This window comes from Eschrichtius robustus, chromosome 9 (genome assembly GCF_028021215.1).
Source record: "Eschrichtius robustus isolate mEscRob2 chromosome 9, mEscRob2.pri, whole genome shotgun sequence".
Classification (NCBI taxonomy): Eukaryota; Metazoa; Chordata; class Mammalia; order Artiodactyla; family Eschrichtiidae; genus Eschrichtius; species Eschrichtius robustus.
Genome location: NC_090832.1, coordinates 54,013,031 through 54,025,077, shown reverse-complemented (window position 1 = coordinate 54,025,077; position 12,047 = coordinate 54,013,031).

Below are 12,047 nucleotides of genomic sequence, written 5' to 3'. Positions count from 1 at the left end.
GGTTATTTCTAATCTTTACAACAATCCTGCAAATTGGAAGATTTTGCACTGATTTTGAACTCAGATCTGCTGGTTCTGAAGCCTATCTTGCTCCATCACACCTGACCTCCTGCTTCTTCAGCTCTTACATTCTAGAGTGCAGAGGCACCAGCAGCAGATCCCTGGAACAGTGAGAACTAGAGGTTTACACCTCCAACTGTGGCTTGGGTTCTCCTATGCTGTCATGACCCGTATTGCCCAGTAGTCTGGGTCTGGCCAGGATGGAGCTGATTAATCACCATCGGGCCAAGAAGACAGACTAGACTAGCCTGTTCTTCCTTCCTCTGAGCTGACAGACTGTAATCCCAGCACCCTACTCTACGAATCGATGACTTCTGATTTATACTGGAATGTGACCATTCTCTCCAAATAATACTCATATAACAATTTCCCTATGATTTAGTTATAGGCCTTGGAAGGGAGAACACTATTTCATTAAGGGGGAAATGGGCCAAGATTACGTCTCCTTCCCCATGACAGCAGAAGCCACGACCTGGTAACCATGGCGAAGTACGGAGAAGGGAAAAGGTGCCTCTATAAGGAGGCTGAGGGCAGACACTGAAGCCAGGGGAAAGTCGGGAATCTGAGCCAGACGCTAAAAGAGGTTTCAGACAACCGTCTGGATGGGCTACTGGTGCTGGCAGCCTCCTGAGGTGACAGGGCAGGTTGGCCTGTTTGTAACCGGCCATCAAGGAAATGATCCAGTCAGCAAGCCAGGTCTGGAAGTTCACAGGCTGGGAGCTGTTGCGAGAGCCACGTTCTTCTAGCTCTCCCACCCTCCATCTGAGTGACGGTGAGGCCTGAAGCAAACCCAATTCATTTTCCTGTCGGTGAAACGTGGAGACACCTGCTGCTTGGCAGGAAGGTGTCTTGTTCTATGAAGTGTGCTGAGCAACTCAATAAAAAGTATTATATACACAGTTCTTTTTTATAACAAATTCCCCTAGAAATGGCCAAATCATTTCCCCTGGTAACTAATGCTGCCCACCGCACACCAATTCCCCGGTGGTAGGTTAACCACTGTGGCAGAACAGCTGTGCACAAGCCGTGCGGCCTCTCACACCTAACTGGTTCCCAGCGGGCGCTCGGCTAGATCTGTTTCCCAGGCAGTCCAAGACTCAGGTGCCGTGTGCTACCGATTCTTGGTCTCTTCTTCGTTCTACTCAAATTGCAACAACCAAAAGTAATACATCCACCCTTCACAGCCTCCTCAGTTATAAGAATCGGTAGGGATCCGATGTGGGAGGAAAAAAAAAAAAAAAAAGCCCAGGAAAGTATTCAGAACCACTTTCTTCTGGAAAAGAGATGGAGATCTAAGGAGGTGGTGTATCTTATAGAAAAAAATCATCCACCTTTGCAAAACAAGAGTAAACCAGGCCTGAGTGGGATAGAAATTACTTCCAAAAAAACAGTTATTGTTGAAGACACTGACGCCTGAGTCTCTGAGAGTGGGCAAGGAGGGAGACTTCAGCAAAAGGATTAAAGTAACTCACTGGTCACTGAGAATGATAGGGTCACATCACAGCCACTGTGGCCCCAATTGTCAGGCTATTTGGCTGACTTAGTCTTCGCAGCTGTCTGCCCTTTGCAGGCTTCCCAGGTAGCTGAATGACTTCCATTCACTTTGGGCAACATGGATTTGGTCATCTCACCTTGTATTTGGCTGTGATCCCAAACACTAATCCTGAAATCTATAGTGCCTTAAGATAATTAAAATAAAGAAAAAGAAGACATTCGAGGCTCAGGAATTCCTGCTTTCCGCTCTTTTTGCCGAAGAAAGTGTTGCTTGCTCTATTTTTAAGGGGCAGGGCATTTTCTAAAACATCTAAGGTGACTTAAAGGATTAGGCATCAGTTTTGGTTTGATTTTATATTTTAATGATTCAAAAATTACTAGTCATGAAAAAAATTAGTAGCCCTGTATGAAGTGATTTTACCTTCAAAAGCACCTTTGTGTACAGTGGTTTTGGTTTATGTGGGTCTTCTGTTTTTGTTTTGGGGTGTTTTTTTTTTAGTATAAAGGGAAAATGGTGGGGGAAATACATATTGTATTTTATCAAACCCCAAATGTGAAAAATAGTTTAAAAGACTGCTGACGCAATTGCAGCTGGGCTCATTGAAGCCTAATTAAAATGCCGGTAACACATGATCCTGCCCAGAAGTGCTGACTACCGCTAGGCAGAAACCAGGGCCGTTTGGCTGTACAATATTAATAACAACAGCAGCCAGAACATTATCATAAATGTTTTGAGTGAAGCCCCCAACCTCTATTTCAAGGTTTACAAAAATCTATGATTTTCCAGGCAGTGGTAACCACAGAGAAACCAGACTTAATTACAGAATAAGAAACCAGCAACTGAACATATGGCTTAGACTAATGGACTGCTCAATCACTATGATTCAATCCTTCATTCGTTGTTCTGGCAATGCATTAGAAGCCAGGGATACAAAATTAGAATAAGGTTATGATTCATGATCTCAAGAAGGTAAAAGTCAGAGGGCTAAAAATCTTGGACTTAAATCTTATGTTTTCTGAGTGACAAAAAAAGCTGGTAGAGAAATGACAAATTAACTCCAGACAGAAAGACAGCATGAATGGCTGAATAGAAGATATAGGAAGGAGTTATATATAAATCCCTCTGCTGAATACTATGAGAAGATAGTTGAGTAAATAGAGATGATGTCATCATTCAAATGCATATAGTGCCCCAATATACCTGGCATTATACTGGTAGCAGTTAAAACAAATTTTATCTCAGCCCTAACAATAATAGTGCACTGAAATAGTGTCTACTCCATGCCACACAATGTCCTAAGTACTTTACATACATTAACTCATTTAATCCTCAAAACAACCCCATGAAGTAAATACCATTATCATCCCCATTTTACAGATGAGGAAATTGAGGGGATAGTAATACATCCAAGCTTATTCAGCTAATAAGTGATGGAGCCAGGATTTGAACCAAGGCAATCTGGCTTTATAGACTGTACTCTCAACTACTTTGCTATACCTCTTCTCTATAAAAATGGTTATGTTAAAAACAAAGGAACCGTACATAAACACTGTACCCTAGTTGCTAAATTTGTTTCTCATGGGGGTACAGGTTAACAATTCTGAAACTGCTTTACATTTATGCTGTGGTTGAACACATATTAAATGGACAGTGGACAGTGGGAGCCAGGTTTCCTACTATTGGAGAAGGGGTTACAGATAAGCAAGAACGACCAGAATGAATCCTACAGTGCTGTATTATAGTCAGAGACACCAGTATAAACTCATGTTTAGCTTAATGTATATATACACATGTTTAGATACAGAAATAATTACAGATATGTGTTTACACAGCTAATACACACACATTATTCCCAGCTCTGTTTGCTGACAGGGCCCAGAAGCAATGGGGCCCAAGAAGAAATGAGCACACCCAGCACCAAGATCTTGGTTTCTAAATACCATTTTCCAATTAAAGGAACCAGGGCTCTTCGAAGAAACGGCTATTTCTGGTAGTGGGGCAGGGAAAGCACAAGATATACCTGCAGCATCTTGTGGTATCAGAAAAGAGAGATGTGTTCAAAAAAATAAAAGGTTGGAGGCATATCAAAGGGACACAGGAACCAACCTGAAAGAGCTCCCATGGCCAAAGGTGGAATAATTTAAGCACCAAAATAAATAGCATCCTATAGGATTATAACCCAAAGTAAAAAATAAATACATGAGTCCACACTGATATAAGCAAATGATTAAATAAATAGATGGGTGAAAAGAGACAAATCTTCCTTATAGAAGAATTCTAAATAATGTATGCAGATACTCTTCATTCCAGGAGGTACAGCTTATCCCCTCCCTGTTTGGGGATGGGCTAACCTTAGTGACTCACTTCCAAAGAATACAGTGGAGAAGTGGAAAAATAATACCTTTACAGTGGCGAGATCTGCCCGCAAATGCTACCTTAACCAAGTGATGAAGGTTAAGATCCTCTGTGATATTACGTGGGTATCATGTACCCTGTCATATGATGTGACAAGAAGGACACTCCACTTCTGTGGTATTCTTTCTAAAAAACCATAACACTAGTTTTTAATCATGAGAAAACATCAAACAAACCCAGACTGGGGGACACTCTATAGAGTATCTAGCCAGTGCTCCTCAATACAGTAAGACTGTCAAAGTCCTGAAAAACAAGGAAAGACTGAGAAATTGTCACAGACCAGAGGAGACCAGGGAGACATGTCTAAATGCAATGTGGTTCCCTGGATTGAATTCTGGAACAGAAAGAGGGCATTCATGGAAAAAACTGGTGAAAGGCAAATAAAGTCTAGAGTTAGGTTTCTTTGTTTTGACAAATATACCATGGTAATGTAAGATATTAACATTAGGAGAACTGGTGATGGGCATACAGGAACTCTCTGTGCTACCTTTGCAACTTCTCTGTAAATATAAAATTTTTCCAAAATAAAGAGTTTAAGAAATTAGTATATTCTAAAACAGGCAATCTATGCAAAATAAGTAAAAGAGTAATCATGTATCATGCCAGCGAAAGGAAGCTAGAAATAAGAGCATAACAATTTTCACGTTAATGTCAGTTTTCTGCTACCTAGCACTACTGATAGGACTGTTATTCCTTAATTCTTCATAAGGTATTGTATTCTGGGGGGAACACTAAACCCATCCAAGCTCATTCCATTCACAAACGCTTACTGGGTACATAAGCGCCAGGCACTGTCCTAGGCACTAGAGATGCACTGGTGGACAAGACATGCTTCCTTTGTCCAAAGAACATCTAGCTTCGTTGAAGAGAGAGATATAAGTCAACACAAAATAAAACACAGTATGATAAGTCCTGACTAAGAAGAGGTAATTTTAAGATGGTAGGGGCACACCCAGGAGGAGCATCTGACCCTTTCAGTGCCAAGGCACCATGGAGGACAGAGATGGTCTCCTGGAAGAGTCCATGAATAATCTAAAGTGTCTTATGACCATCACAAGGACCCCTGGTGATGGTGATATACACCAACCTCCTGTCAGCATAAAGTGCATTTGGGAAATACAAATTTCATTATGCCACCTCTTCCTAAAACCCTTCAAAGGCTTTCCATTACTCCAAGCTCCTCACCGTGTGGGATGGGTAATTTGATATGCTAACTTGGCTAGGTTATAATACCCAGTAATTACCCACTAACTGAGATGGGTTTTTTAATATTTTTAAATTTCTTTTTAATTTTTAGTTTTTGGCCATGCCGTGCGGCATGTGGGATCTTAGTTCCCTGACCAGGGATCGGATCCACACCCCCTACAGTGGAAGTGCAGGGTCTTAACCACTGGACCACCAGGGAAGTCCTAATTGAGGTGTTTTTGTGAAGACATTTTTAGATGTGCTTAACGTCTGCAGTCAAATTTAAGTAAAGGAAATTCCTTGATAAAGTAGTGGGCCTCATCCAATCACTCGAAGGCCTTAAGAGAAAAAAAACCAGTTTCTCAGAAAAGAAGAAACTCTTGGGACTTCCCTGGCGATCCAGTAGTTAAGATGTCACACTTCCACTGCAGGGGGCGCAGTCTCAACCCCCCGTCAGGGAACTAAGATCCCGCATGCATGCCACCGTGAGGCGGGCATGGCCACAAAAAAAAAAGAAGAAGAAATGCTGCCTCAAGATTGCAGCAACATCTCCTGCCTGAGCTGGTAGCCACCTGCCTGCCTGCCTGACCTACAGACTTCAGACTTGCCAGCTCTCTTTATGTAAATATATTTCATATATGGGGTTATATTATACGTAAGATATTATATGGAGAATTATATATATGTAGATATATATTATATATAAAATAGGATATGCATTATACATCTCTGATTGATTTTGTCTGTATTTTATATATATATATATATATATATATATATATATATATATATATATATATATATATATATATGTTGAAGACATATATATCTTTTCTTGGTTCTGTTTCTCTGGAGAACCCTAACTGACACACCATGGTCATGGTCTCTGGGCTTCACGTAGTCTGGCTCTTACTGTCCTCATCAGCCACGCCTTCCACCCCACGCCTTCCATCCCACGCCTTTCACACTGTCTCTTCTACTCACACTGGCCTTTTCTCATCCTGAGTCCTTTCAACTCTTTCTGTCCCCTCCTTCCACAGGCTGTTCTCTCTGTCTGGGTCACTCTCCCTTCTTTTCCTGATTGACACCTACTCATGCCTCAGACCTCAGCTCAACTGCTGCCTCCTCAGGGAAGCTTCCCATCGTCAGACCCACTTAGTAAGCCTTCTAAGCACCTCACAGCTCTCCTGAGTAGCTGGACAAATTGCCACTTCAGGCCCCCTTACATGTAAGCTCCACGAAAGCAGGAATGATGTCTGGTTTTGCTCTTTTTGTGTAATTATATTCCCTAGTACAGTGCTTGGGGCATGAAAGGTTCTCAATGAGTATTCGTTTAATGAATGTCAACACAGGTGTTAGAAGAGCAGAAAACTGCCCCTCTCCATAGCCACAGCCTCTGAAGTTCTCACAGGTAGAATCCAGTGACACAGCCCTCTTGACAATTCATCAAGCTGAAACTCAAGGTCAAAAAAAAAAAGGGGAACTTGGAAAGGCAGTCAAAGCAGGCAGAAGGAGGGGGCTTTACTTGCTGGAGACAGAAATGTCTCTGCAGATGGGCTGGAGGTGGTCAGTGCGGCTGCAGCCTCAAGTTGACACTGATTTCTCCAAAAATACCACCTGCCTCTTCACCCAAACTGGGCTTTATATAATCACATTTCCCACTTATTACCAACTGCCAAATGTTGAAACTCTCAGAAGCACCTTTTTGAAGTCTTAAAAGAAATAAACTCTAGCCTATTAAAGAAGAAGAAAAGAAAATGAAGATATGTTCTCACCAGACTTCTTTTAATAAAAAAGGTTCAAACCTAAAATAAAAATTTTCCCCAAGTTTAAGTGCTAAGAATTTATTAGGAGGTACATTCCGAAGGCAGCAAGGGTGAGGGGAAAGGCAAAGGAAAGCAAATGATATACGCAAATGATCATTACATTTCTTCTTTAGGTTATTTTTACCCTGAGTTACCTGTACTGGACAAGCTGGCAAATTTCCCAAAACATCAGGCCACTGGGTCACGTTTCGAAAGGCAGTAACTACAGCTGATGCCTCAACTCATATACGTGACAATTTTACAGCATATCTTCAAATTTACTGACATTTTGCCTAGTGACACATGGGGTCTATATCCCCTGCTTTTGAATCTGGGAAGTTTGTGACTCACTCGTATCCAATAATATGTGTTGAAGTGCTGCCGAGTGACTCCAGGGCTTGCTTATGGATAACAATACAGTTCTACCTTATTCACGGGGACAGTCATCCGTGGAGCCCTGAGCCAAAAGGTAAGAAGTGTGACTTTCCTAAGGCTGCCATGCTATGAGGAAGCCAAGCCACAGAGGGAGGAGGCGTGAAGGTACTCCAGTTGGCAGTAATGGTCTTCAAGTCCTCCTCTCCCAGGTGCCAAAGATGTGAGTGAACATGTTCTCAGATGCCTCTAGTCCCCATCTGTTGAGTCAACCCCAGACTTTGAATCTTCTCAGCTGAGGCCTCAGACATGGGGGAGGGGAGGCACAAACAAGTCATCCCCACTGTTCCCTTTCTGAACTCCTGCCCCCAAAGCATACAAACACTGGTATTGCATTACACTACTGTGGTTGAAGGGGTGTTTGTTATGTAGCAACGGTAACCCGAACAATATAGAAAAATGGGAGTTATTTCTTAGATGTCAAAACAGGTGTCTAACTTTCCTCCACAGGAGTCAAAACCCATCAACAGCTTTTACTTCTGACAGATCTCTCAAATGTAAACAAGCCAAACAAACAAATAAACAAATAAAAGCTGGCTTCGGCATTTCATGAAAGGAGTAGATTTCAAGCAGAGAGATGCTTACTCAGAGAGAGAAAAGAATTGTCTTTGAGAAGGGAAGTGCTCAGTCAATGTTTGATGAATGAAGAAAGGAATGGCTCAAAGAACCATGAAATGTTTAGGTGAGGATATCGCAGAAGGCAAAGGATCATTTTCCAAGATCAATGGCAATCTTAGTCCCCAGTTCAAAACATTCAGTCCTCCAGAAATTTCTAGGGCTTATCCTTGTGTTCTCTTCCTGTAATATTTAATGGCATTTATCAACAAGCAAACCACATGCCAAGGATGTATACTTGTATATGACACATTTTCCGATGCAAAACTGAGCTGGATAACAAACACCTTGAATCACAGAAAGAATCAAAATTATTTTGACAAGCTGGAGTAATGAAGCAAGATAAATATAAGTGGCTAAAGTAAACTTATCCTAGAGGGCAGCTGAAGAGACTGTGCAAGGACTTCAGAGTCTTTGGGGGAAGTGTTGGACTCACCTGAAGATGATAGGAAGCTATGAATACTTTAGAATAGGGAAGCACTGTGATAAAACACAGTGTTTTAGAGGATTAATTCAACATCTCTTTATGTGATGAAGTCAAGGGAGAACAAATAGAAGGAAGAAAGGCCACTTAGCACTTAGGAGACATTTGCAGTCCCACAACAATAAAAATATATGGATCTGAGCTAGTATGACCATGGCACGAGGAAAAGAGGGGCAGCGGTGATTCAGTGGCACCACCAGGAAGACTTGGGCATGGGGTATCATGGGGTAAGATGGGGTATCATGGGGTAAGATGGGGTATCATGGGGTAAGATGGGGTATCGAGAGTACAGGTGAAGGAATAGTCAAAGAAGATTCAGAGACCTGGAGTGAGAGGTCAGTAGAGCTGATGGAAACAGAAAAAATGGAGGAGAAAGTATGCTTTGAGAAGAGGAAAAAGAGCCCAGTAGGAACCCATGGGCTTTGAGATGGTGCTAGCAAGACATTTAGGTAAAAAGAGCCAATGGATAATAGGAGACCTTGGATTAAGGTTTAGGGAAAGAGACAGGCCTAGAGAAGTGGATCTGGGACTCATCAGCCTGCAGGTGATCCCTAAAGCCATGAATGAATTCCCATAATGCGCCATGTTAGACTCTGTTAAATCTTTGGTCTTTATGGCATATTATAGCTCAGAATGAAATATTTTGAAAATACACTGCATCTTTGTCATGTAGTGGGCTGCATAATTAGGTCAACCACAGCACAGCCATTATTGACCTTTTAATAATTTAGAAACAAAAATATAATTTGCCAAGGGTACCAAAATATGAATTTGTTTTGACTCTCAATATATCGGGTTGGCCAAAAAGTTCGTTCGGGTTTTTCCCTACAATGTTATGGAAAAACCCAAATGAACTTTTGGGCCAACCCAATATTTTGAACTATTCCTCCTACTCACTTCAACTGACAGGATTGGCCCCAGAAATTAAGAACCATTTTTAATGCCTTTAAAGACTATCTGGGTGGGCTACTATCCCTTCGGCTCTCCACTTGAATAAACTGTAAGGACACCAAGAGCTTGTGTAGAGCCGAAAAGAACCAAAGAATGTGCAGCTGGAGGTATCAGCTGTGCATGTTGAGTTCTAGCCAAAATAACTCCCCAGGGTGTCCAGCTGTAGCGAGAGAAAGAAAAAGAGAAGAAAGACAGTAATTCAGTCGGGGAAGTTAACAGTGGCTGAAGATTTGAGTTGGCCACAGAGCACTCTTACAGTTGGGTACCAGAAGACATGCTGCTGCCACATTTGGGTAACTTACAATTACAGAGTGAACATCTGTCTGTGACCATCTGTCTGCAAGCATGCTGGGGGTCAGAGGCACAGTGAAATATAGACCTGAAAGTGGAATGAGATAAGATAAGGAGAGGAAAATATGTAAGGCATCTAACTGATTTCACCTAGAAAAAGACAGCCAGTTGAAAGAAAGTGTGGACGAGGTCTTCTTAAATAAATTATGACTCAGCAAGTGCCATTCTATCTGTCTAAGAAAATAATTACAGGAAAGCAATGTTTCCTGAAAAGTGTCTCTTCCTGAAAAAGCCCGTTTGGAATAGCGACAGAGGTTTCTGGCAGATGGAGGGTAGCACTGCATGACTTCTGGAGATGACCTGGCCCAAGCTCAGTCAGGTCCAGAACTGAGACATGACAACCAAGCCCTTCTAGAAAGCACTGAAACCTGCTTTCCTCGGCCTCCATGACATCTACCATATTCCATGTGTGGATGGTCCTCTGACTACTCACTTTTACAGGTTTTTCTTCCTCTGCTTGTTTCTTAATCCCAGAGCTCCTCTGGGCTCTAAGCCCTCCTCTCTCCCCACTCAAACACTCCCCTTAGGGAACCTCATCTGCTCTGTTGGCCTTAGAGTCATTCATGTATTGATGACTGTCAAATATTTACTCTCACCCAGACCTTTTGTCTGAGCTCAGACCTGGACAGCACCTGCATACTGCATATCTCCTCTTGGGCATTTTACAAACTCAACTTGTCTAAAATTGAACCCATGGCTCCTGGAGACTCATGCCTTTTCTACTGCTTCCTATCGGTAAGTAGCCCCTCCACTGTCAGGTTACCCAAGTTGGCCACCTGGGAATCCTTATTTGAATGCTCTTTCCCTTGGCCCACACTTCACCCACACACCAGTGGCCCACATTAACCCACCACTCTCCAACCCCCTTTCCCTTAGCCTAGACTCAGGAAACACTATCTTTCATTTCATTATCACAACAGCCTTCTGAGTTGTCTTCCTGTCTGTGATCTTGACTCTGCCCTATTTCATCCCCATTCCATTCTCAAGCACTCACTCTGAAACAAATCCCATCACCTCACTTCTTCAGCCTGAAACTCTTCAGTGGGTTACTACTGTTTTTAGGATAAGGTCCAAAGCTGTTAATATGATCTGCATAATTTGGCCCATCTCACCTTCTTACCCCTCATCATTGCCTCCAAGTCCAGCCATGCTGAGTTTTTTCTAGTTCCTTGAACCCACCAAGTTCTCCTTCAACTACAGACTTTTGTATATGCTGCCTGGCATTCTCTTCTCCCTTTCTTTGCCAAACAATAACTATTCCTCCTTCAGGTCCCAGTTTAGACAAAACTTCCCCTGACAAGCCTTCCCTGTCCAGTCCAGTCTGTGTTAGGTGGCCCGCAGTGAACTCCCGAACACTACTTTTCCCCAACAAATCACACTCTACTGTTAATGCCCACTTATACGCCTTTATCTTCCACTAGACCTTGAGCTCAATGAGGGCAGGTAGCATGTCTGTTTTGTGAGCAATTGTATGTCCAGCACCCAGCCCAGCATTATTATATATTGAATATGTAAATGATTCCATGAAATATGGGATCTGTAGGCCCTCTGATCAGCCGTGAAACACTGCTAGATCTATGTCAAACAACGTCCCCTCAGAGAATTAGAAAGATTTTCAAAGTTCCTTCGTCTAAGATGAGCCTGGCAGCTGGAACATTCATCCAGGAACATTCATTCCCTGACGTGTGGCCAACAGAAGTCTACTGAGGGATTCTCAGCTGCAGCTCACTGCAAAGCTCCTACTCCAAGCACAGAATAGTCTCTTCACTTCCAACAAGGGACATCAAGAAAAAAAAGAATCTTTCCTTTGGTGTCAGGAGCCTGGGAAGGCAGAACATAAAGCAGAAAACTCTAGATGGACTCAGAGTCTTCCTAGAGAAGATTGTATTGGACTGTCCCCTAAATCAGTGGTTTCAAAACTTGAATCAGAATCACCTGGACAACTTGTCAAAGCACAGATGTCTGAGCCTGACCCCCAGAGTTTCTGATTCAGTAGGTCTGGGATCGGACCAGAGAATTTGCATTTCTAACAAGTTTCCAGGTGATACTGATGCTGCTATCTGGGGACCACAACCTTGAGAACCACTGCACTAAACATTTGAGTCACCTCTTAATCACACAAACATAAGAGAAGTAGCCTCCCCCTGTGCTGGGGGAGGAGAGGCACTCTTCCTAAAGCCCTAGAGAGGAAGATCTCACTGCTGGGAAGGGAGTGGGGAAACTTGCATAAGGATTCAAGAGCCCGTGGGAAGCA